At 46.2% G+C, this 23,022-nt stretch overlaps 1 long non-coding RNA gene across 2 annotated transcripts; it reads right to left on the bottom strand.

The window, feature by feature from the left end:
• Positions 1-394: 394 nt before the first annotated feature.
• Positions 395-22,718, bottom strand: LOC140421579 (uncharacterized). 2 transcript variants are annotated; one of them, XR_011946915.1, is made up of 4 exons: positions 22,394-22,718; positions 21,810-21,867; positions 5,976-6,124; positions 395-3,477 (listed from the first exon to the last, which is right to left on the bottom strand). It is a non-coding gene; the product is annotated as an uncharacterized lncRNA (long non-coding RNA). The 2 variants fall into 2 exon arrangements; XR_011946916.1 differs by lacking the exons at positions 21,810-21,867; positions 22,394-22,718 and adding an exon at positions 9,283-9,475.
• Positions 22,719-23,022: the final 304 nt, after the last annotated feature.

The following is a 23,022-nucleotide window of genomic DNA, read 5'->3' as shown; positions in this document are numbered from 1 at the left end:
GGGGGGGGGGGCGGGGGGGGGGTAGCTTGTGACAAGGCAGTTGCCAATTAGGGCCAGTTTTCATTTTTGTTATTTAATATTTATTCATTTTTGTTTATATAAAATAGGTCATTGTTATCTGTGTTGTTATAATATTGTGTAAAGGATGCACAATGTACTGTGTTGGTTGACCAAAAATTTTCAATAAAATATTTATAAAAAAAAAAAAACAATTGACTTCCTGAACTCCATTTTCAAACACTGTGTCAAAAGAAAAATCAAATCTCCTCAACCCCTCTGGCTCCTTTACCAATTACCTTAGAGGGACTCACTTTCTGTTAAAGAGCCTGTCAACCTCTCACCCACTTTCCTGAAAGTGAACAAATGTAATCAAGAAAAGTCCAACAAATTCAAATATTTTCCTGTCAAAAGTTTATTGATGAAACAACATGGTTAAAAAAAAGTACAGAAACTACTTGAGGGTCATAGACAACCAGAGTAACACGATGTTCACAATGTTCTGGTCCCAAATGGTTTCACCTCGGCTCCTCTGTACCCTGTCCCCGTGACTCCCCGCCTTGGACACAAGGGCACTGAACCTTGGGGGTCGCACCACCATCAGCCCCGGTCACCCCCCCCCCCGCGGAAACCTGATTGGTTGGAAGTGCAGTTCCCAGTCAGTCCTCCAGCACCTTCCTGTCTCTATTAGCGACGCCCATGGCAGTTTCCCAACTGGGGCACAGCCCTGTTATTCTCAGCTAAATTGCACCCTCAGCTCCATCGCCTGGCTGTCAGTGACACGAGCAATAGAGACAGAAAGGTGCCCGAGGCTCAAATAGGAAGACAAAACTTGTGGATAAAGATCTCCATAAAGGTCAGCAACTTCTTATAAAAAATCAAATTCCCAGTCAACAAATTAAAAGGATCACACGACGGGACTTCAAGTTTTACGACTTTTAATACAACAAACAAACAAACTAGAAGCTACTTTAACTCTGAAACCTACACAGTAAACTACAAAATAGAATTATTCCCTTTTACATAACTTAAAATCACATTCCAAGATTATAGTTACTCTGTCCTGGAAGTTGAAACTTAATTGTTTCAGAACCAGTCCAGAATGATTCATTCCCGAGGATTTACTTCAGTTCTTCGACCAAGACACAGAAACAAAGGGAGAATAGAATAGAAGCGAACTAGCAAAATACATAAAAATGGACTGTAAAAGCTTCTGTGGCTACGTAATAAGGAAACGTTTGGCTCAGACAAAGGTTTGTCCGTTCCAGATAGAGTCAGGAGAATTTAGAATGAGGAATAGAGATCTCTACAGCCACCTCGTTCAACACTCTGGGATGTAGATCATCAGCTTTTGGGGTTTTATTAACTTTCAAGCCCATTAATTTCTCCAGTACGACTTCTTCACCAATACTAATCTCTGCCAGTCCCTTGGTTCTCTGGTGTTTTGGGGACAATTTCTGTATCTTCCTCTGTGAAGACAGACACACATTGTTTAGTTTCTCTGCCATTTCCTTACTCCCCATTATAAACTCTCCTGTCTCTGCCTGGAATGGACCCACATTGGTCTTTGCTGATCTTTTCCTTTTCACATTCCTGTCAAAGCTTTTCCAGTCGTTTTTTTATGTTTCTTGCCAGTTTGCTTTCATCAGTTTCTTGGTCCCCCTTGGCTGAATTTTAATGGATCTAATGGAATCTTTAACTTTTCTTGTTAGCCACGGTTCCATCACTTTTCCTGTTGGATTTCTGTTCCTTAAAGGAATCTATATTTGTTGTATATGTGTGAAATAAAAGTCACAAAATCCCAGAGGACCATAGGCAGCTCTCCCTTTGACAGAGAGAGAGCTGACTGGTGGTGATTTAACCCGAGGGTCAGCACACCTCAGGCGAGGGGCCTGGTTGAGAAGGTGGGGCCTTCATGAATAAACTCAGCCAGTACGGGAGTTGAATCCTCACTGTTGGCCTTGCTCTGCATCACAAACCAGTCATCCTGCCAACTGAGCAAACCGACCACCTGATAAATATGTAATAATTCCTTCAATATTAGGTATTCCCTGTACCAATCAGTTTCCCAGTCCACCTCAGACAACTTGCCCCTCATACCGTGTTGTTTTCCTCTGTGAGGAACACCCAGATAAATTAAACAAAAGAACCATGTAACCACCCGGGCCCATCCCCATGGTAACGTGGCATGCTTTGCAGGGTTCCAAACAGAAATGGCAACTAAATATCTTCAAACTTCCAAACACCCTTTCACTCAATGATCCTTATGTAATTTGAAGCCAGGGATTAGCAACAAGGCTCAAAGAGCATCAGCCCACTGGCGGCAAAGTGGTGAGACCAGCCAGTCCAGCAGAAAGAAACCCTCCGACTATCCCCACTGACCACCTGTCAGAATGAACAAAATGCAGTCCTGGGTGTAGAGCAGAAACAACAACAGCAGAATCCAACTCCTGTAATCAACTGTGAAATTGTTGGTGTCACAGCAGGTCCGATGAAACAGACAATCCTGTCTCACGTTGAGAGGTGGACCTTCTCTCCCCAGTGTGAACTCGCTGGTGTGTCCGCAGGGTGGATAATTGAGTAAATCCTTTCCCACACTGAGAACAGGTGAACGGCCTCTCCCCAGTGTGAACTCGCTGGTGTCTCCGCAGGGTGGATACTTCAGCAAATCCTTCCCCACACACAGAGCAGGTGAACGGCCTCTCCCCAGTGTGAACTCGCTGGTGTCTCCGCAGGGTCGATACTTCAGCAAATCCCTTCCCACACTGAGAACAGGCGAATGGTCTCTCCCCAGTGTGAACTCGCTGGTGTCTCCGCAGGGTGGATACTTCAGCAAATCCTTTCCCACACACAGAGCAGGTGAACGGCCTCTCTCCAGTGTGAACTCGCTGGTGTCTCTGCAGGTGAGGTAATTGAGTAAATCCTTTCCCACACTGAGAGCATGTGGATGGCCTCTCCCCGGTGTGAACTCGCTGGTGTCTCCGCAAGTGAGATAACCGAGTAAATCCCTTCTCACACTGAGAGCAGGTGAATGGCCTCTCCCCAGCGTGACTGCGTCGATGAATCTCCAGCTGAGATGGGACTGAGTATCCCTTCCCACAGTCCCCACATTTCCACGGTTTCTCCATGCTTTGGGTCTCCTCAAGTCTCTCCAGGCTGGACAATCAGTTGAAGCCTTGTCCACAACACAGGTATGGTCCCTCCCCACTCTGAATATGGTGATGTTTTTCAGGCTGTGTTACTGGTTAAAGCTCTTTCCACAGTCAGTTCACTGGAACACTCTCACTCGGGTGCGTTGTGTGGGTCTCGGTGCTTTTCCAGTCACACTGATGGTTGAAATGTTTAGCTGACGGTTTGGGTAAACATTTCTCCTTCTAGATTGAAAGCCCAATGATATTCAGGTTCCAGGGAAAGAAATGACCGTCAGATCGAGACGTGACGTTTGAGATTTCTGTCTGTAATTCCTCCTCATCTAATATCCTGTAAAAACAATTTACAAAATTCATCACTGTCAGTACAGGACAGAAACTCAGAACAGACAATTCTAGTTCCTATGGAACATTATTTCCTCTCTTATTCCCCGAAAGCTGTAAATCTCCATCCCACACAATCTCCCTCCATTCTCACTCTGCTGTATCTAATATTCACACTCCTAATTCTCCTGAAGGTGCTGATTCAGGCTGATTGACAGATCCAAGCTCACAGCTTCCTGTCCAGGAGATCACAACAAATATGAGCGGCAGTCGGCCCATCGAACCATCCAATGGGATCATTGGCCGATCAACCTCAGCATCGTTTTCCCACACTATCCCTCATATCCCTCGACATCTTCAACATCTGGAAACCTATCAGTCTGTGTCTTGAAAATACTTGACGACTGAAGCACCAGAATCCTCTGGGATAGAGAATTCCAAATCTTCACCACATCGTCGAGTAAAGAAATCCCTCCTCATCTCGTCTTTCTCTTCATTTCCTGCCAGTTCCCCATAACCCTGGGGGGGGGGGGGGGGGGGGAATGTGACACTGGCATGGGAGTAGCTGGTTTTCCACAGGGTATGGTGCCACTCACCTATAATCTGTTGATTATCCTGATAGCCCACCACTCGCCTCCCTATTCCTTGAATTAATATTTGTTATCATGTCTCTGGAAGACTTCAGGGTTCGGTTCGGTCTGTGCAGGAAAAAGGCAAGAAATCATAGATAAAACAGCGCAGGTGGATTCAGCGGGAATGGAGCCGCTTTTTCAACATGGCGGCCTGACACTCGGGAGGTCTCTCGACCCCGCGCTCTCCGGGGCTCTGGGAGGCGGCGAAAATGATGACTGCCGACATTATCCGTGTTATTGACCAGAGGCGGAGTGTGCTGACTCAATATCTGTGAGCTTGTGAGGCTCAGCTGCAAAACGTCATGAAGAGGCTCGATGATCCGGAGGAGAGAATCCTGAACGTTCAGCAAGATGCCTCCTCAACAGAGGCAAGAATTCAACCCGTTGAAAACCAGCCGAGTGGCTGGCGGAGGTCCTGGTGGACTTGGAGGACCGAGGGTCGGAGAAAGAACATCCGAGTCGTCGGCCTGTCAGAAGGTGTGGAGGGTAAGGCTCCCGTTAGGTTCTTCGGGGACCGGCTGCCACGTTTTCTCAGCTGGATATGAAGCCTGAGTGTTTCAAATTAGAAAGGGTGCATCGTATCCTGTCTCTGAGGCCGAGGCATAGTTTTCATCCCAGGCCTGTAATCATTCACTTCCACAACTTGAAAGATCGCCAGAAGGTCCTGGAGACGGTTACGGTGAGGTGGCGTCTGGCTCCAGGAGGGAGTGAGGATTCAGGACTTTTCGGCAGCAACACAAACGAAGCGTCAAGGCTTTGATGATGTTCAAAGGCAGCTCAAGGCTGTGGGGAGTGAATTATGTCAGGCTTTATCCTGCAACCCGAAAAATGGAATCCAACAACTCCGTCAAGTCTTTCAATAATCCAACTATTGCCTTGGCCTTCATTAAATCCATGAAGGGCCAGGATCTGGAGGGATGGTTTGCAGCTCGGACTAACTCAGGTTCTAATCCGGACTCTTTCCCCGTGATGCTGTTGTCTGAATTTCAGAATCACAGAAATACACATAGGGACAGGAGTAGGCCATTCAGCCCCTCGAGTCTGTCCTGCCATTTAGTGAGATCATGGCTGATCTGTGACCTAACTCCATATCCCTGAATATCTTTGCTCAACAAAACTCTACTTCAGATTTAAACTTATGTTGGATGATCAGCCATGATTGTGATGAATGGCGGAGCAGGCTCGAAGGGCCAAAAGGCCTCCTCCTGCTCCTATCTTCTATGTATCTATGTTAACAACTGATCCAGCTTCACCTGCTGTTTGTGGGAGAGAGTTCCAAACCTCTCCCATCCTGTGCGTGAAGAAGTTCTTCCCAACATTTCTCCTGAACGGTCTAGTCCTGATTTTTAGACAATGATCCCTAGCTTTAGAATCACCAACCAGTGGAAATAGTTTATCTTCATCGACCCGGTCTTTCCCTGTTAATATCTTAAGAGATATTTAACCTTCTAAATTCTTGCGAAAACAGGCCTAATTTGTGTCATCTCTCCTGGTAATTTAACCCCTGTAATCCAGATATTGTGGGGTATTGTTTGATTGAACCTGTGTTGCATTCCCTCCAAGCATAAAATATCCTTCCAAAGGTGTGGTGCCCAGAACTGTTTACAGCCCCCAAGTGGGGTCTTCCCAGGGTTTTGTATAACTGCAGCATAACTTGTCCAATCTCCAATCCTCTAGATATAAATGCCAGCATTTCATTAGCCTTTTTGATTAATTTCTGCACTTGTTTGTGGCATTTTAAGGATCTGAAGAGGTAGAATTCCATACAGACTTCAGAAGATACAAAATGGATGCCGCCTGATATAAAATGGACTCTGTTTAAAGACATTAAATGTGCTGACTTACGCACAAGACATTTGCACAACAAACTGACCTTTGAGTTATAAGCTATTATCACACTTCTCCGTTGTTCAACTGCTCACACACAAAGAGTTCCAACCACAAACCACGATGAAGGCAGATGTTCAGCAAAAAGGCAACTGCCCGTACTTGATGTTGCAACCGCAGTGTCTGTCATAGTATCTGCTAAGTAAATTAGCAGAAGTTGGCCTCGATTTCTTGCTGTTTCTTATTGCAAAATGACTAACGCTTCTGCCTAACGAACTGACTCATGATCATATGATCAAGTGTCAACTTTGTTTACTCATGTGTATAAAGGCTAAGTCCCCAAAACAATCGAGAAGTCGGTGACTCCCTGTCTGAGGGTATAGGGCTTCTCCCAGAGCTCTGTCATTTAATAAAGCATTTCTCTCACTGAATAGTCTACAGTCTAGTTTCTGGGGGTTATTTTTCCCACAACTGATCTATGCATCTGAACCCCCCCCACAGTCTCTTCGACATCCACTGTATCGAACCTCTTTCCATTTAGAAAGTACTCTGTTCCATTTGTTTTTGGTCCAAAATGTATAACCTCACACTTGCTTACATTGAATTCCATTTGCCACAAATTTGCCTATTCACCGAGTCTGTCAATATCTTCTTGCAATTTTATGCCATCATCTAGTCTGTCTGCGATGCCACCGAACTTTGTATCATCAGCAACAGTCTTTGGCCCATTGAGTCTGCACCAACACATGAAAAGCACCTGATCTACCTACCTAATCCCATTTGCCGGCATTTGCCCATAGTCTTGAATGTTTTGATGTGCCAGGTGTTCATCCAGGTACTTTTTTAAAAATGTGAGGCAACCCGCTTCTACCACCCTCCCAGGCAGTGCGTTCCAAACCATCACCACCCTCTGGGTAAAAAGGCTTTTAACTCCGAACCCCCCCAAAACCTTCTGCCCTTCACCATGAGCTCATCTCCCCTTCTGACTGACCTTCAACTGAGGGGAACAGCTGGTCCCTATCCACGCCCCTAATAATCTTGTACACCTCCATCAGATTTCCCTCCCCCCACCCCCAATCTTCTCAGCTCCAATGGAAACAACCCAAGCCAAAAGGATAATCCAGAAAATTACAAACCGGTGAGCCTTACGCCAGTGGTAGGAAAATTATTGGAGAGAATTCTTCGAGACAGGATTTTCTCCCATTTGGAAGCAAGTGCATGTATTAGCGAGAGGCAGCATGGTTTGTGAAGGGGAGGACACGTGTCACTAACTTGATTGGGTTTTTCGAGGAAGTGACGAAGATGATTGATGAAGATCGGGCAGTGAATGTTGTCTACATGGACTTCAGTGAGGCCTTTGACAAGGTCCATCATGGCAGACTGGGAGAGAAGGTGAAGTTGTACAGGATCAGAGGTGAGCTGGGAAGATGGATATAGGACTGGCTCAGTCATAGAAGACAGAGGGTAGCAGTGGAAGGGTGCTTTTCTGAATGGATGGTTGTAATTTATGGTGTTCTGCAGGGATCAGTGCTGGGACCTTTGCTGTTTGTAGCATATATAAATTATTTGGAGCAAAATGGAACCGGTCTGATTAGTAAGTTTATGGATCACACAATTGTTGATGGAATTGCAGATAGTGATGAGGACTGTCAGAGGATACTGCAGGATATAGATCGGTTGGAGACTTGAATGGAGAGATGGCAGATTAAGTTTAAACCAGACAATGGGAGGTAATGCATTTTGGAAGGTCTAATACAGGTGGAAATATACAACAAATGGCAGAACCCTTTTGAGTATTGACAGGCAGAGAGATCTGGGTGTACAGATGTTCCATCCCAGGCAACATCCTGGTGAATCTCCTCTGCACCACCAGTTCAATCATATCCTTCCTCTAATGTGGTGACCAGAACTGCTCACAGTAATGTCCCATATGTCATTTTCACCACCCTATTAACCTGCCCTTCCGCGTTCACAGATCTTTGGACAAACACATCAAGGTCCCTTTGTTCCTCAGAACATCCCAGTGTCACGCTGTTCATTGAATACTTCCTTGTCACATTATCCCTTCCAAAATGTGTCACCTAACACATTTTAGGGTTAAATTTCATTTGCCACTTATCCGCCCATTTGACCAACCCATCAACATCTTCCAGTAACCCAAGACACTCAACCTCACTGTTAACCACCCGGCTAATCTTTGTGTCATCCACAAAGCACTGAGCCTACCCCCCACATAGTCGTCCATGTTGTTTATATAAATGCTGAATAATAGGGGACCCAGCACAGATTCCTGTGGTATGCCACTAATCACTGGCTTCCAGTCACTAAAGCAGTCATCACCCTCTGTCTCCTACACCTAAGTCAATTTTGAATCCACCTGATCAATTTCATGTCTCTCATGTGGGATCTTGTTCAAAGGCTTTGCTGAAATCCATGTAAACTACATCAACTGCACTACCCCCATCTGCACACCCGGTCACATGGTCAAAAAATTAATTCAAATTGGTTAGGCATGGCCTCCCTCTGACAAAGTCATGCTGACTATCCTGATCAAACCTCTCCAAGTGGAGATAGAGTCCATCAGAATTTTCTCCAATAGTTTCCCTACCAGTGACGTGAGACTCACTGGTCTGCAGTTCCCTGGCTTATCTCTACAACCTTCTTAAACAGTGGGACCACATTAGCTGTTCTCGAGTCCCCTGGCAATTCCCCTCGTGGCCAGAGAGGAATTAAAACTTTGGGTCAGAGCCCCTGCAATCTCCTCCCTCACCTCCCACAGCATCCTGGGAAACAATTCATCCAGACCTAGTAATCTAATAATCTTATGGGTGGCACGGTAGCACAGTGGTTAGCACTTCTGCTTCACAGCAGCAAGGACCTGGGTTCGATTCCCAGCTTAGGTCACTGTCTGTGCGGAGTCTGCATGTTCTCCCCGTTTGTGCGTGGGTTTCCTCCGGGTGCGACCGTTTCCTCCCACAAGTCCCGAAAGACGAGCTTGTTCATGAATTGGACATTCTGAATTCTCCCTGTGTACCCGAACAGGTGCCGGAGTGTGGCGACTAGGGGATTTTCACAATAACTGGCAGTGTTTATGTAAGCGTACTTATGACAATAATAAAGATTATTATGAAAGGGCCGACGAGCCTCTTTCTGTGCTGTAAAACTCTATGACTCTAAAGATAGAGGTGGGAGAGGGAGGGAAGAAATGAATTTATAGAGAAACTGCCAAAGCCACAACATTCACCAGCTCGAAGGACACACCTTAGCTCCCTTTCCAATCTGAAAGCAGCCTGAGCTGGATTTACATTCCCCTTAATTGATCATTGCTGGGTGATAATCCTGTACTTCCTCACCTCACACCACTGTGACAGCACCTTCACTACACAGACTGCAGCAACTGACCAAACATCACCTTCCCAGTTATTCCTGAAGGCACCGCCTTCCCAACCTGGCCCCTTGCCTGAGGTGCGGTGATCCTCAGGTCACATCACCGCCGGTCAGCTCTCTCCCGGGACCAGGCCCTGGTTCACAGCCGCCATCTTGGGGAAGCAGGGCGCATGCGCTGGCGTCTTGGTGATGCCACAGCTAGTAGGCGGGGCCTGAAGGTTTCTGTCCCCAGCCGGGTCCTAGTGCCGGTGCAAAGTAACGGGTTTTTAAAAAGTTTCACCCACGTTCAGGCTGAAGCTGATGTTTGTGGCCTGGAGGTGTCTCTGGATCACGTAGACATTCAGTGTGAGAGGCTGCAGCCTCTGTATAGCTACCTGAAGAGGGTGAGACAGCGTTTGATTACAATTCGTGGTCCTTTCCAGTCCATTATCAGGATGTTTGTGTGATATTTTCTTACCCTCTGGGCGATCTTTCTTTATTTAAAATACATTTCAGCAGCAGGCTTACTGGTGATTTTTAACGGATAGAAGGTTATTTATTATCACACTATTTCCCTGGATGTTTGAACATCTCAGTCTCTCGTCTCTTTCACACTCACTGACACATACACAGAAATTAGGTACAGATCAAGTTGAAGCTGTAATGAAAATGGAATGTAGACTGCAATCTTTATATCGCTGCAGGTCTGTTGTCTTCTTGCTGAGCTGGTCCTTTAGTTGGAGTGAAGGGTTTTTAGAAACAAATAATTCTCATGAGGCTCTGAAGCTTCTTGTTGATGAATAGCCAGGATGTTGGTTCTCAGGTGGACTTGGAAGCTGGAATAAGTACAGTACTGTGGCTGCACTGGGAGACATTCAGCACTGCTGGTTCAGCTGGTGCTTCAGATGCTTCTCACACACATTTGATTTGTTCAGGGTTTATTATACTGCATCCCTGACAATTAACTGCAGAGTTAAAACTCTAAGACCCAGAACACCGCGATACAATAGCAGTTTACGATGATCACTCACTCACTCTGTCTCAATTCGAGCTCATTCTCCAGTGTTCAATACGGCAGTTGGAGACCAACAGTCCAGAGATTTCATATTCCTCAAATGCTGGTTCATCCTGACACAAAGAGACATTTAAACTTCACTGGTGGCTGTAAAGTTTCCTTATTCAGATCCGTATTTAACTAAATATTGGTCACAGAATCGAATGTTGCCCACAGTTTAATGTCCAATTCTTTTCAACAGTTTCATCATATTTCTCATACCTGAGAGAGGATCAGAAAAGTACAACAACTAATCATCTGCATAAAGGGGCACTCTATGTTCCTCCCCCTCTCCCCTCTCAATCCTTTCCATTTCACTGACGATCTAAGCGCAATGGCCAACCGTTCAATCGCTCGCGCAAACAGTAGTGGAGACAGCAGGCATCCCTGTCTCGTACCTGTGTAGTCAGAAATATCCTGAGCTCGCAGCATTGGTCTGGACACTAGCCATAGGAATTATATCGCAGTTTCACCCAGGAAATAAAAGTGCGACCAAACCCAAATCACCCAGGCCTCGAAGAAGTAGCTGCCCTCCACACGGTCAACGGCCTTCTCCACATCCATGGAGATGGTTACCTCCGGCACCTGCTCCATAGGGGGCGACATGACCACATTCAAAAGCCTCCTGATGTTGGACGATAACTGTGGCCCCTGACAAACCCTGTCTGGTCCTCAGAGATCACTTCTGGTGTGCACTCCTCCAAACATTTTGCCAGAATCTTAGATGGTGTTTTCACATCAGTATTTTATTGTGAAATAAGTCGATAAGACCCACACTCAAGGGGATCTTTGTCCTTTTCCAGGGATTAGAGAAATCAGGCCCAACGTCTGTGTGGCCGACAGCAGCCCCCGCCCCCGCCCTCCTCAGCAGAGAGTCATTGAACATTCCCAGTAAGTACGGCACCAACAAGGCCGCAAACTGTTTGTAAAATTCCACCGGAAAACCATCCGGCCCCAGGGCGTTTCCCGATTGCTAGGAACGAATACAGTCAATAACTTCCTCCAACCCCATTGCTCATCACTCTCTCTACCACTGGGAAGTCCAATCCATCTAAACATTGCCCCGTCGCCGAGCCATCCTCCAGTGGTTCAAACTTGTATAGCCCTCGATGAATAACCTCAAAAGCTCCATTAATCTTATCCGGAGCAGTAACCAGCTCTCCCCCCTCATCTTTAACCTGAGCTGTTCCCTGTGTGGCTGTCTGCCGTCTCAATTGGTGAGCCAATAATCAACTGGCTTTATCCCCATACTCATAAAATGCTCCTCGCAAACGCTGGCTCACCGCATTCCCCGTCGATTCAAACTCAAACATCATTTGTACATCTTTCTCATGCCAACAACTCTGCCGTAGGGGCCGTGGATTACTGCCGATCCACCTCCAACATTAAATCTACCAACCTCTGCCTTTCAGCCCTGCCAGCCTTATCCATGAGGGAGATTTTATTTTAATATTTTGAAGCGAGTTGTTCTGATCTGCCTGAAAGCAGATTCAATGGTATCTTTCCAAACATAAATACTTGAAAGGGAATAATTTGCAGGGCTGTGTGGAAGAGCAGAACAGTTCGATGAATTAGTCTTTTCAAAGAACTAGCAGGAGGAATGATGGGCCAAACGGACTCCTCCTTCAGCGTGTGCATCTGAGCATCCTGCCTTTATGCAGGTTAAAAGGGACAGATTTCATTGCAGCCTCTTCCCTGTATATGTATTGAAAGAGAAGGGTTTCTCGTTCGCTCTGAGTGACTGATGTAACCGGTTGGTGGTCCATTTCCCACTCAGTCCTCCAGCACCTTCCTGTCTCTCTATTAGTGTGATGCCCATGGCAGTTTCCCAACTGGGGTGCAGGCCGTTATTCTCCTCCAAATGCAGCCCTCAGCTCCGTCGCCTGGCTGTCATTCACACGAGCAATAGAGACAAAAAGGTGCCCGAGTCTCAAAGTCGAAAATTGTGGCTCTAAACCAACGCTCTAACATTTGTTGAAGTTACATCCATGTTATCTAGACTGGGGTCTTTATTATTAGATTTAGGCAAAAGTTGGGTTTTTTTTAAAGGGTAACTTTCCCTTTCTAACTTTGTATTGTCTATCGTGTCAACCATGGCTCAGGGGGTAGCCCTCTCACCCTCAATCAGAAGGTTGTGGGATTAAATCCCAGTCCAGGGACCCGAGGACAAAAATGACATCCAATATTCCACTCCCAGCACTGAGGCAGTGCTGCACTGTCAGAATTTCCTTCTTTCAAATAAGATGTCCAACTGAAGCCCTGTCTGCCCCTCTCAGGTCCTGTAAAAGTTCCCGTGGCCACTATTGTGAAGAGGAGTTGGGGGGTTATCCCCGGTGTCCTGGCAAATATTTATCCCTCAATCAACATCACCAAAATCAGATCATCTGCTCATTATCACATTGCTATTTGTGGGATCTTGCTGTGAATAAATTTGCTGCTGTTTTTCCTACATCACACCAGTTACTACCCTTCAAAAGTACTCGATTGGCTGTAAAGCACTTTGGGATGTCCTGTGATTGTGAAAGGCACTACAGAAATGCAAGTTTTAAAATCGAAGATTGATGTTATCTGATCTTTTTATCTGTAACTTAATTGAGCTCAGCCACCCCAACATACCATTGAATAAATTCACTTTGTTTCACTGTTCCAGTCACGTTTTTAATCAATTAAAGAAAAGGCAGAATTCTCTGTGTAGTAAATTTAAAATGTTTATTAAAAGAAAAAGGTTTACTGAACGACTTGAAGACATTGACGTTTACAACTTCATGCAGGTGATCAGTCTTTGGAAGCGTAACCCTCCATGGCTCCTTTGACAGTAATTTCCTTGGAACTCGGCCTCGAGAGTCTTCAATACTTGGCCAGCAAGGAAGTCCTTTGGAACGTCGACCTTTATCCCCAAAGTGACCAAACAGGGGCTGGTTTAGCACACTGGGCAGGCCAGCAGCACGGTTCAATTCCCGTACCAGCCTCCCTGAACAGGTGCCGGAATGTGGCGACTAGGGGCTTTTCACAGTAACTTCATTGAAGCCTACTTGTGACAATAAGGAATTTTCATTACCTCATGTCAGAGTTGGGCCTGTGGTAACATGACCATTGGTCAATTGGGCACCAGTATAATTTAATTGGATCTCCAATTACTGACACCATTACTTCTCTCATTAACTTAGACAGGAATACAATCGAACTGTTTCATACGATCCCTTTACCTGATTCTGGACAATTCCTGATTCATACAGTTTCAAATGCTGAGGCTAATCAGGGCTGGAAGGTCTCTCTTGCCGGTACATTTATCCTCATTGCCCACACACAGCAATTAAGCTTTTACAATTTTACAGCAAATAAAACTCAATCCTTGACCATAACTACTGATTCATTCATTGCTACTATTTTGACCACTTTGAGTTCCATCCTTAATAATAATAATAATAATTAATTGTCACAAGTAGTCTTCAAATGAAGTTACTGTGAAAAGCCCCTAGTCGCCACATTCAGGCATCTGTTCGGGGGGGCTAGAACGGGAATTGAACATGCGCTGCTGGTCTTGTTCTGTATTACAAGCCAGCCGTCTGAGCCCACTGTGCTAAACCAGCCCGTGTGCTAAACCAGCCCCTTTGATCGAATGGAATATTTCCATTTCCAAGGGATTGATCATCGATTTCAGGAAGCGTAGCACGACACACACTCCCGTCTGCATCAATGGCTCAGAAGTGGAGATGGTCGATAGCTTTAAGTTCCTGGGGGTCACCGTGATCAACAGTCTGTCCTGATCCACTCACGGTGATGCAACAGTCAAGAAAGCCCAACAACGTCTCTACTTCCTACGGGAGCTAAAGAAAATTGGCATGGCTGCATCGACTCTCACAAACTTCTGCAGATGTGCGATAGAGAGCATCTTATCCAGCTGCATCACAGCTTGGTATGGCAACTGCTCGGACCAAGATTGCAAGAAACTGCAGAGTGTGGTGAACTCAGCCCAACGAATCACACAAGCTTACCACCCCCACATTGATTCTGTATACACCTCCCGCTGCCTCAGGAAGGCAGACAGCATGATCAGAGACCCCTCCCACCCAGGCATTGCCTTCTTCCAGACCCTTCCATCAGGCAGAAGGTACAGAAGTCTGAAGACCCGCACATCCAGACATAGGAACAGCGTCTTCCCCACAGCTATTAGACTCAACGACTCCCCCTCGGACCGATCAGTTCCCTTCAAAAACGCTGTTCACGACGTCCTATGCTGCTCTTGCTCATGTATTTGCTTTGTTTGGCCCCTTGTTCCACACTGTAACCAATCACTGTTTATCGATGTACCAATTGTCAATGTTCTCTGTCGATTATTCTTTGTGCCTACTATGTACGTACTGTGTACGTTCCCTCGGCCGCAGAAAAATACTTCTCACTGTACTTCCGTACATGCGACAATAAATCAAATCAATCAAACATTTAACTTTTCTTGTTCGCCACGTTTGAATCATTTTTCCTGTTGGAATTTTGTTCCTTAATAGAATCTAGATTTGGTGTATTTTTGTGAAATAAAAATCACAAAATACCCAGAGGACCACAGGCTGCTTTCCCCTTTGAGAGAGAAAGTGAGAGAGAGCGAGCGAGCTGACTGGTGGTGATTTAATCTGAGGGTCACCACACCTCAGGCGAGGGGTAATGTTGATAAGGCCGGGCCTTCATGGCTAACCTCAACCGGTGTGGGAGTCGAACCGCACTGTTAGCCTCGCTCTGTGTCACGAACCAGCCGTCCAGCTAACTGAGCTAACCGACCCCCTGGTAAATATGTAATAATTCCTAAAATATTAGCTGTTCCCTGTCTCCCACCAGTTTCCCAGTCCACCTCAGATAACTTGTCCCTCAAACCCTGATATCAGTGAGTAACACCCGGATATTTTGTTTTTAAAATTTAGAATACCCAATTCTTTTTTTCCAATTAAGAAGCAATTTACCGTGACCAATTCACCGACCCTGGGTTTTGGGAGCGAGACCCACTCAGACACGGTGAGAATGAACAAACTCCACACGGACAGTGACCCGGATCGCTGGTGATATCCAGATCAATTAAACAAAAAAAATGTAACTACCAGGACCCATTTCCATGGCAACGTGGCACGTTTTGGGTGGGGGTGGGGCTGTTCCAAGGAGAAATGGGAAATAAATATCTTCAAACTTCCAAAACACCCTTTCACTCTATGATCCTTATCCAATTTGAAGCCAGGGATTAGCAACAAGGCTCAAAGAGCATCAGCCCACTGGAGGCAAAGTGGTGAGACCGGCCTGTCCAGCAGAAAGAAACCCTCCGACTATCTCCACTGACCACCTGTCAGAATGAACAAAATGCAGTCCTGGGTGTAGAGCAGAAACAATAACAGCAGAATCCAACCCCTGTAATCGATTGTGAAATTGTTGGTGTCACAGCAGGTACGATGAAACATGCAATCCCATCGCACATTGAGAGGTGGACGGCGTCTCCCCTGTGTGAACTCGCTGGTGTCTTTGCAGGTTGGGTAACTGAGTAAATCCCTTCCCACACTGAGGGCAGGTGAACGGTCTCTCCCCAGTGTGAACGCGCTGGTGTCTCTGCAGGTTGGATAACTGAGGAAATCCTTTCTCACACTGAGAACAGGTGAATGGCCTCTCCCCAGTGTGAACTCGCTGATGTCTCCGCAGGGTGGATAACTGAGTGAATCCTTTCCCACACTGAGAGCAGGTGAATGGCTTCTCGCTAGTGTGAATTCGCTGATGTGACTGCAGGGTGGATGAATCAATGAAATCTTTCCCACACTGACAGCAGGTGAATGGCCTCTCCCCAGTGGGAACTCGCTGGTGTCTCTGCATGGAGTATGATTGAGTGAATCCCTTCCCACACTGAGAGCAGGTGAATGGCCTCTCCCCAGTGTGAACTCGCTGGTGTGACCGCAGGTTGGATAAATTACTGAATCCCACCCCACACTGAGAGCAGGTGAATGGCCTCTCCCCAGTGTGAATTAGCTGGTGTCTCTGCAGGGTGGATAACCGAGTAAATCCATTCTCACATTGAGAGCAGGTGAATGGCCTCTCCCCAGTGTGACTGCGTCGATGAATCTCCAGCTTCGATGGGACTCTGAATCCCTTCCCACAGTCCCCACATTTCCACGGTTTCTCCATGTTTTGGGTCTCCTCCTGTCTCTCCAGGTTCGACAATCAGTTCAGAATACAGGTAGGGTCTCTCCGCACTGTGAATGGTGTGATGTTTTTTCAGGCTGTGTAACTAGTTGAAGCTCGTTCCCCAGTCAGTTCACTGGAACACTCTCACTCGGGTGTGTGTTGTGAGGGTCTCGGTGCTTTTCCAGTCACACCGATGTTTCTACAGTCAGTTCACTGGAACACTCTCACTCGGGTGTGTGTTGTGTGGGTCTCGGTGTTTTTCCAGTCACACTGATGTTTGAAATCTTTAGCGGACAGTTCAGGAAAATATTTCTCCTTCTAGATTCAAAGGCGGGAGATATTGAGGTTCCAAGGAAGGGAGTGACTGTCAGGTCGAGCCGTAACATTTGAGATTTCAGTCTGCAATTCCTCCTCATCTAATATCCTGTAAAAACAATTTCCAAAATTTGTCACTGTCAGTACAGGATAGAAACTCAGAACAGACAATTCTAGTTTCTATGTCACACTTTTTCCTCTCTCTTATTCCCCGAAAGCTGTAAATCTCCATCCCACACACTTTCCCTCCATTCTCATTCTGCTGTATCTAATATTCACCCTCTCTATTCTCCTGAAGGTGCTGATTCAGGCTGATTGACAAATCCAAGCTCACAGCTTCCTGTCCAGGAGATCACAACAAATATGAGTTGCAGTTGGCCATTCGGCCCATCGAGCCTGCTGAACTATTCAATGGGATCATTGGCTGATCTCGGGTGATCAGCACCGTTTTCACACACTATCCATCATATCCCTCGACATCTTCAATATCTACAGGAGGGACATAGAGAACCAAGTGGAGTGGCGTAGCAACAACAATCTCTCCCTAAATGTCAGCAAAACTAAAGAGCTGGTCATTGACTTCAGGAAGCAAAGTATCATACACACCCCTGTCTGCATCAATGGTGCGACGTGGAGATGGTTAACAGCTTCAAATTCCTAGGTGTGCACATCACCAAATATCTGTCCTGGACTACCCACGCCGACTCTACGACCAAGAAAGCACAACAGTGTCTATACTTTCTCAGGAAACTAAGGAAATTCAGCATGTCCACATTTACTCTTACCAACTTTTACAAATGCACCATAGAAAGCATCCTTCCTGGCTGCATCACAGCCTGGTACGGCAACTGCTTGGTCCAAGATCGTAAGAACCTACAGAGAATCGCGAACACAGCCCAAACCATCACACAAACCTGCCTCCCATCCATTGACTCTGTCTACACCTCCCTCTGCCTTGGGAAAGTGGGCAGCATAATCAAAGACCCCTCCCATTCAGGTTATTCTCTCTTCCAACTTCTCCCATCAGAGAAAAGTCTGAGAACACGCTCTAACAGGGTCAACAACAGTTTCTTCCCCGTTGTTACCAGACTCCTGAATGATCCTCTTATGGACTGAACTGATTGCTTCACACATCTTCTCTACTGAGTAGTAATGCACTCTGTCTGCTCACCCCTTGCCTGTGCATTTATGTAGGTCCTATGGTTTTTTTTCACGTATGGAACGATCTTTATGGACTATACGCAGAACAATTTTCTTCACTGTACCCCGGTACATGTGACAATAAATAAAATTAATCAATCAATAATCTCTCATCGTAACCTAACCCCCGTAGTCCAGGTATCGTGGTGTATTGTTTTAGTAAATCTATATTGCACTCCCTCCAAGGCCACAATATCCTCCCGAAGGTGTGGTGCCCAAAATGGCTCACAGTTCTCCAAGTGGGGTCTTACCAGGGTTTTGTATAGCTGCAGCATAAACTCTGTGACTTTATACTCCAATCCTCTGGATATAAATGCTAGCATTCCTTTTTGATTATTTTCTGCACTTATCCATGGCATTTTAAGGATCTGTGCACATTCGCCATCCACTGTACTCAATCTCTTTCCATTTAGAAAGTCCTCTGTTTTATTATTTTTTGGTTCAAAACGGATAACCTCACACTTGATTACATTGAATTCCATCTGCCACAAATTTGCCCATTCACCTGGTCTGTCAATATCTCCTTGCAATTTTATGCCATCGTCTGAGCTGCCTACAGTGCCACCTAACATTGTATCAACAGCAGCAGTGAAGAGGCCCATCAAATCTGCACCGACACACGAAAAGCACCTGACCTGCCGACCTAACCCCATTTGCCAGCAGTTGATCCATAGCCTTGAATGCTACGATGCGCCAAATGTTCACCCAGGTACTTTTTAATGGATGTGAGGCAACCCTCCTCTACCGCCCTCCCAGGCAGTGCATTCCAGACGGCCACCATCCTCTGGCTAAAAAGGTTTTTCCTCAAACCCCCCCCCCGAATATCTTGCCCCTCACCATGAACTTGTGTCCCCTTGTGACTGACCCTTCAACTGAGGGTCCCTGTCCACCCTGACCATACCCCTCATAATCTTGTGCACCTCGATCAGGTCGGCTCTCAGTCTTCTCTGCTCCAATGAAAACAACCCACACCTATCCAATCTCGCTTCGGAACTGAAACGTTCTATTCCAGGCAACATCCTGGTGAATCGCCTCTTCACCCCCTCCAGTGCAATCGCATCCTTCCTGTAATGTGGCAATCAGAACTGCACACAGTACTCCAGCTAATAATAATGATAATCTTTATTAGTGTAACAAATAGGATTACATTAACACTGCAATGAAGTTACTCTGAAAATCTCCTAGTTGCCACAGTCCGGCGCCTGTTCGGGTACACAGAGGGAGAATTCAGAATGTCCAATTCACCTAACAAGGTGTCGTTCCCCATTTAGAAAATAGTCTGCCTCGATTATTCCTACCAAAGTGCATAACCTCACACGTTCCATATTCTATTACATCTGCCACATCTTTGCTCACTCTCCTAACTTGTCCAAGTCCTTCTGCAGCCTCCCCGCTTCCTCAACACTACCTGTTCCTCTACACATCTTTCTATCATCTGCAAGCTTAGCAACAGTGCCCTCTGTACCTTCTTCCAGATCGTTAATGTATTGAATAGTTGTGGCCCCTGTGGAACACCAATAATCACCGGCTGCCATCCTGAAATAGACCCCTTTATCCCCACTCTCCGCCTTCTGCCAGTCAGCTAATCCTCTAACCATTCCAGTACCTTGCCCCAAACACCATGGGTTCTTATCTTTATTTGGCAGCCTATTGTACGGCACCTTGTCGAAAGTCTTCTGGAAACCAAATGGATCACATCCACTGGCTCTCCTTTGTCTAACTTTCTTTTTACCTCCTCAAAGAATTCTAACAGATTTGTCAGGCATGCCCTCCCCTTGATGAAGCCGTGCTGACTCAGTCCTATTTTACCATGCACGTCCAAGAACTCCGTAATTTCCTCTTTAATAATGGACTCTAAAATCTTATCAACAACCAAAGTCAGACTAACCGGCCTATAATTTCCCATCTTCTACCTTTTGCCTTTCTTAAACTGGGGTGTTACATTAGTCATTTCCCTGTCCTCTGTGAGCCCCTTGACTTCAGTGATCCCTGAAGGATCACCACCAATGTCTCCACAACCTCTGCAGTTATCTCCTTCGGTACCCTGGGGTGTAGTCCATCCGGTCTGAGTGATTTATCCACCTTCAGACCTTTCAGCGTCCGCATCACCTTATCCTTAGTGATGGCCACTACACTCACCTCTGCCCCCGACTTTCTTTGCCCCACTCCCAGTTTTCCCTTTCCCTCTCCTCTGTGGGACCGCCCTCCTTGCCCCTGGATTTGGAGCATCTTGTGAAGGCACTGCTGGAAGTACCGCTCCAGTGCTTTTGAGGTGCCTGCTCCAAGTTTTCCAAGTTTCTGAAGCCTTTAGAGGGTAGAAAGAGTGAGGGATAGCCCACAGCACATGGAAAGCAATGGCATGCACGGTTTCACCAGCGCTGCCAATACAATTGATGACCTAAGCAGTCAATGGCCCACCCCACTGAGAGCAAAGTGTGGAGGGGAACTCATCAAGGACAGAGTGTCAGTCGGTGCTCACTGGAGGGACTGAAGAACCCCTCGACCGAGACTCTGTCTTTGGCTTTAACGTTCTTAAATCCATTCCCCAGTATCATGTCCGGCTCAGTCCCCATGGTACCTCGATCTAGAGCGGAGTGAAAAAGCCATTCCACAGCTGAAAAACAGCAGGGCCTCTGGAGCAGAATTAATCCCTGCTGAAATTCTGAAGCATGGCGGGGTTACACTCCTGGCATAGCTACACAATCTCATATTCCTCACCTGGGAAGATGGATGCATGCCAGGGGATTTCAAAGACACTGTGACTATATTTAAGAAGAGAGACAAGTCTGATTGTGGTACCTGCACAGGCGACTCCCTGCTGTCTGCCACAGAGAAGATCATTGCCAGGATCCTCCTCAATGATCTCCTCTTCGTGGCCAAAGAGCTCCTTCCAGAGTCACAGTTTGGTTTTCTCCCTTCATGCGGCACCAAAGACATGATCTACACTACTTGACAAACCCAAGCAAAATACAAGGAACAGCAGCAATCGCAGTTCTTGGTCTTTTCTGACCTCACAAAAATGTTTTACGCCGTCAAAGTGATGTTTTAATCAGTAAGTTTTTCAAATTTGGCTGTCCTCAGAAATTGGCCACCATCCTCCGCCTGCACAATGATGACACACAAGCCATGATCCTCATCAATGGAAATACCCCAGACACTATCTCAGTGAAGACTGGGATCAGACAGGGCTGTGTCACTGCACCAACCCTCTTCCCCTTCACGGTAGGACAGTTGTTAGCACTGTTGCTTCACAGCACCAGGGTCCTGGGTTTGATTCCCACTTGGGTCACTGTGCGGAGTCCACACGTTCTCCCTGTGTCTGCATGGGTCTCCCACAAGTCCCAAAAGACGTGAGGTGAATTGTAAGTTGAACTGGACATTCTGAATTTTCCCTCAATTTACCCAGACAGGCGCCAGTGTGGCGACTAGGGGATTTTCACAGTAACTTCATTGCAGTGTTAATATAAGCCAAATGTGACAATAGTAAAGACTGTTATTATTATTATGGTGTTCATAAACTCCAACCTTGTTATAAGAAATTAAATTCTGAATAAAAATCAAGTGATATCAATTTGTGTTAATCATAGTTAATCACGATGTGGAGATGCCGGCGTTGGACATAGGGTGAGCACAGTACTAAGTCTTACAACCCCAGGTTAAAGTCCAACAGGTTTGTTTCGATGTCACTAGCTTTCAGAGCGCTGCTCCTTCCTCAGGTGAATGGTTAATGGTACATAGTTAATCACTGCAGTGTTAATGTAAGCCTACTCATGACACAAATAAAAATTATCTCACCTCCGGCAAATTACCAGCGGGTGTGGAGATAATCGACAGGACAGGAAACCGACACCACCTTCAAAACAAAACCAGAATCAGTTCAACCTCAGACATTAAGCTCCAGTTTGCAAATGTCTGATCGGTTTGTTAAATCCATCCATCTCCCTTGATTCTATAACCATTAATACTCTCGAATCTATCAATCTCAGTTTTTATAGTTTCTATTGACAGAAACTCAATAGAATTCTAGATTTCACTATATTTTGTGAAGTGATTTCTGACATTGCTCCTGAACAGCCCAGTCTCAGTTAAACAAATAAATATCACTGATTTGGACATTTAAATGGTGACAATTGCTTTACTTTGAACAGGTTATGTAACAGTATTTCAAAAACATAATAATGAGTAAAACTGCGGAAGCTGGAAATGTGAAGTGAAAACAGAAAGTTGTGGAAATCCTCAGCAGGTTTAGCAGCTTCTGTGAAGAGAGAGAAAGAGAGTTAACATTTCCAATGCAATCTGATTCTTCTTCAGAACTGAGTGTTTGCAGCATTGTGATTTCATTTGCCAAACATACTGAATGTGAACTTTGTGGTTCTTACAGATATCTGGCTGTAAATCTGATTTCAGACTTTCCTCTGAACACTTTTCAACCTCAGCTCCAGCTCATTGTCCTTCACTAAAGACCCGGATAGAGAATCCCGCCACAAGATGGCGGCGGCCGCTGGGTGACCCGGGTGTTGTCACCGGAGCGGAAACCCCGCCCACTCCCTCTTCCCGTACTAAGATGGGCGCCCAAGCGCTCTGCTCCAAGAGCAAAAGATTCGACTTCCATTCCCAAGATGGAGGCAGTTGCCCCGGGCTGTTACCGGGGTGAAGCCCCGCCCACTCCCTCTTCCCGAACCAAGGTGGGTGTCCCAGCGCTCCACGCCAGGAACAAAAAACCCGACTTCCATTCCCAAAGTGGTGGTGGTCGCCGGTTGCCCCGGGCCTGGCACAGGGGAGGAAGTCCCGCCCACTCCTTCTTCCCATACTAAGATGGCCGACCCAGCGCTCCGTCCCAACAACAAAAGACCCAACTTCCTTTCCCAAGATGGTGGCCGTTTGCAGGGTCAATCCAGACCCGGATTACCTTTTTCTTATTGGTCGGGACCCGCCGTCAATCACTCCCCAGCCATTGTGAGCTGGAGCATGCGCAGTGCAGGTTGAAGCTGGACTCAGGCGGGTGAGT

The sequence above is a fragment of the Scyliorhinus torazame genome, chromosome 5 (genome assembly GCF_047496885.1).
Source record: "Scyliorhinus torazame isolate Kashiwa2021f chromosome 5, sScyTor2.1, whole genome shotgun sequence".
Lineage (NCBI taxonomy): Eukaryota > Metazoa > Chordata > Chondrichthyes > Carcharhiniformes > Scyliorhinidae > Scyliorhinus > Scyliorhinus torazame.
Note: the sequence above shows the minus strand (reverse complement) of the source record. Positions and strands in the feature narration are given on the sequence as shown.